Genomic DNA, 4,428 nt, shown 5'->3' on the forward strand with positions numbered 1-4,428 from the left:
AGCAAGGCATGGGAGAAAATCCGAGAGTGGCCTTGAAGGAGCTAGGAATACCCGGTGCTTATAGGTTTGAGAGTGGCATAGCTCCGCCTACAACACTGGCAAATGATTTCAAAATTCGGCCGGCCATGATCACCTTAATTGAAAGGAGGCAATATAGTGGGGCTAAGAATAAGAGCCCGTTGAACCATCTCAAAGAATTTGAGAAATATTGCAACACCAAAGTCAACGGAGTTTCTCAAGAGTTCATCCGCCTCAAGTTGTTCCCCTTCTCTCTCATAGGAAGATCCTTAGAGTGGCTAGATAAAGAGGTGAAGCCCAATTCCTTGAGAACATGGGATGATGTTACAAAGGCCTTCTTGTCCCGCTTCTACCCTCAAAAGAAGACGACGGAGGCAAGAGCCTTGATTCAAGGGTTCAAGCAAAGGCCAAATGAAAGCCTTTACGAAGCATGGGAGAGATACAAAGAATATCAAAAGGAGTGCCCTCACCACGGAATCCCAACATACCAAGTGGTCCAAATCTTCTATGGCGGTTTAAGTCCCCAAGGCAAGTCATGCCTTGATGGGGGGGCCGGGTCCTATCATGAACAAGACCGAAGAAGAAGTGGTGGACATTATTGAGGACGTGGTGACGTACTATAGAGATTGGCAAGATGGGGAGAGAGACTCTTCAAGCAAGCAATCTTCATTGTACTCGGTGGACCATCTAAATGCGATCAACAACCTTTCCTCCCAAATGACAAACTTGGGAAAGGAGATGACCGCAATCAAAGCCAAGTTGGAGAGCGCTTCTTCTTCTTCCCAAGCTTCGAATCTTCCCTCCCAACTTAAGGGGAGAGGTACTCTTTCTAACTCTCAACCCTCTCCCTCTTCACATAATATGCCTATGAGTTGTTTGTTTTGTGATGCATGTGGATCGTATGATCATGACTCTAGTAATTGTCCTAATGAATGTGTTGATGAGTTTGATAACAATGAGAGTGAGCATGTGAATTATGTGTCAAATAATAATGTTCAAAGGTTTGATAACCAAAGAGGTCAATGGAATAGGAATTACCAAAACCAAGACAATTTTGACAATTATAACCAAGGTGGTGGTTATAGAAATCAAGGGAACCAAGGTTCTCGTGGTAGCTATAATAACCAAGGTTATAGTGGCTAAAATCAAAGCCAAAATTATGGTAATCAAAACCAAGGTTATGGAAATCATAACCAAGGTAGTGGTAATCATAATCAAGGTGGTGGTAACCATAATCAAAGTTATGGTCAAAATCAAAATAGGGGTACTTGGAACTATCAAGGGAGGGGCAATTTTCAAAATAATGCTCAAAGAGGTCCCCCACCCAGATTTGTTCCAAGGACTCAAGGTGAAAATTCCTATTCACAACCTTCTTCACCTAGGACCAATTTGGAAGAAATAATTGAGAATCAAACCAAGTTGTTGAACACATACATGGCCGTTAGTGATAAAAAGTTCAATGAAATGATGACCCACAATAAAATGCTTGAAAACCAAATTTCTCAACTTGCTAATGCCTTGAAAGATCATGCAAGCCCTTCTTCTTGACCTTCCCAAGGACTTATGGCAAGGGAATAAACACGTCGTCAATTGTCTATCCCTAGATCAAATACAATTTATATAACCTAAACAAACCTAATATGAGTATAAGGCAAGCATAGGGGTCGAAGCACAGAGAACGGTAAACACCACCAAATGTTATCGACAATTAAGCTAGTCCGGAATAGGAGATAAATAAACTAAATTCTAAAGATGCTAAAACTAACCTAAAACTAAAACTAATTAGAGAGAAGAATAGATGATAGTTATTGAATGTTTTAAGATGGGACTTATATAATCCGTACAGAGCCAGCTGATAAAAGGAGAGGTCCGACCGAACAAATGGGAAGGTTCGGCCGGACTACAGGGTAGGTTCGGCCGGACTACAGGGTAGGTTCGGTCGAACCTCCCTGATCCTGGTCTGGTCGAACTCCTGTGGTTCGGCCACTCCTGCAAAACTGCCAATTTTCATCTTGCCCCTGCCTCAACGTTCGGCCGAACCACTGAGCAGGTTCGGCCACACCATCAGGAGGTTCGGCCGAACCTCTTCTGAATCATGCTTCCTCTAGCTTCCCTTGAGCTTAGCTTCCTCCTCTTGAATCCCGATTGTTGCTCGGACCTTGAACCTGATTTGGACTTGAAAATCGAGCATCAACCTGAACACAAAAAACACGAGGGTATTACTAAGAGATAAAATAAAATAAAATAAAATAATGGTAAAATAAAGTAAAATAAAATAAGATAAATAACACTAAACTAATAAAAATTAAATAAAACTATACAAGTAAAGAAAGTGAAATAAAATAGACTCAAAACTAATTAAAATAAATAAAAGTAAACTAGAAAACTTTCAAGGAAAAATAAAGAACGAAAAATAACAAATCAAAAGCAAATAAAATACGAAAATAAACTAAAAACTATGAAAAGAACTAAAACACGACAAAATTACCAAAATAAACAAGAAATGTTATTAAGAGAAAACAAGAGAAAGAAAGGGAAAATAGGATAAAATAAACGGGAAAATGACTCTAAAAATACTTCCTAAGAGTGACATAAATGTCACTCATCAAATTCCCCCAAGCTAAACCTTTGCTCGTCCTCGAGCAAAGCTAAGGCAAAAGAGAACAAGATGGAATTATTGAAAGAAAAGGAAACAAAATAGAAACAAAGAGAAAGAATGTACACTAACTCACTGTCGCAGGAATCACGGATGCATTTAGCGTATGCATCAAGCCCTTTAAACCCCTATGTCTCCAAAGAGGACGAGTACGCTCTCGTGAGGGTTTCCTAAGAGGTTTAACCCACAACTCTTGGCAACACATAACATTCAAGGCAAAGGTGAAATCAAGAAAACTCGAGTTTTGATATTTCAAACCAAACACAAACAATGGGCTAAATGCACAAGAATACAATCCTTTCTAGACATTAAAGGTAGCCAAGCAAAAGAATATCTAAGGTTGATGCACACATAAAGCCTGCAAAGGGTAGAGAACTTAGGGGGACTTACACTCCTTCTTATCTCCGACCAAACTCCCGCACCCTCACTAGTTTTGCATCCACTTTTAAGGTGATATCTCGAGATTCCTCGAAGGAATCGGAAGAAATAATCAATGAAAAACATTTAGGCTACCCGACATCTTGGCATTGATAGCTCGCTCAATAGGCTTGGCTTGATTACCCTCCATCGGTAGTAACTAAACCTCACTAAGGTCAAAAGGTCTTAAAAGGGTTGAAACGTTTAGGCTAGGGTAAAGGGTGTGGAAATAAATTTTGAAATTGGTGGTAAACTTAGAAGTGAAGCAAGGTTGATCATTCCTCAATTCAATTTCAATAAACTACCAACTTTCAAATCAAAAATTCTAGCAACTCCTCCCCCAAGCTTATTCTTTTTCAACCAAACAACAAATATTTTTGTATTTTCTTAATATTTTCTTCTCTTTTTTTTTTCATTTCTTTTTATTATTTGCTCTCGCCTCTTTTAACTTTGAGCGGCTTTTTCTTTCATTTCCTTTATTTTCTTCTCATTTACTTAAACCATTCAACATAACAAATATAATCACAAGTACCAAAATTTGAGGTTTTCACTTCTTTTTCATTCTTTTTCTCACTTTCATTAACCAAAAATACAAATCAAGTCCCAAGAATGCTTCACAAAAACTAATAAAGGTGAAAATAAAGCAAAGGTCCATTGGTTTGTAATGTGGTTTTGCCAAAGAAGGGAAAATGGCTCAAATTGGGTTACTAAATGAGCAAATGCAAAAGAAAAATAAAAGAAAAGAAAATAATAAAACAAAACAAAAATCCTAATTGCCTTCGTCTTCCCCTAGGTTGGTTCGGTCTCGATCTTGGGTAGATTAAGCCAAATTCTCGATATAAGCTAGCAACGCCAAGGATCCAAACGCCACACATGCAAGAAATGTAGAAGGCTAGAACAAAATAGACACATCCTCACAAAAATGACGGTAGTGGAGTAGCAAAAATCACCTTTAAAGCTTCAACTAGCTAGAGAGCGACAACCATCTTACCACAAACCAAGTGAGCTAAGGTCTCATAGACCTTAAGTTCTACTACCTTGGCAATGTTATATGTGTGAAACAACCTCGACATTCAAGTGCACGAAAACCTCTAACAATTAGCAAATAGGGTATTCTAGGTGTTAAAGCCCAATTATGTCCAAGTTTAAAACAAAACATTTTGAATCTTGCCTTGAATGCCATGGAAAGACACTATACACACAAATATTCACAAAACCAACAATACTCAAGAATGCATATACAATAGTGCAATATGAAATCATGATCAATCAAAACTACATATACCAAAAGTCAACTCAATAAGGCACTCATGGCCATCCAAACATAGAAAACCAAT

General features: G+C 38.3%; 1 pseudogene; it reads right to left on the reverse strand.

Annotated features, from left to right (window-relative positions):
• Positions 1-397: 397 nt before the first annotated feature.
• On the reverse strand, positions 398-496 carry LOC145641268 (small nucleolar RNA R71; annotated as a pseudogene).
• Positions 497-4,428: the final 3,932 nt, after the last annotated feature.

This window comes from Chenopodium album, chromosome 7, assembly GCF_948465745.1.
Source record: "Chenopodium album chromosome 7, dcCheAlbu1.1, whole genome shotgun sequence".
Classification (NCBI taxonomy): domain Eukaryota; kingdom Viridiplantae; phylum Streptophyta; class Magnoliopsida; order Caryophyllales; family Amaranthaceae; genus Chenopodium; species Chenopodium album.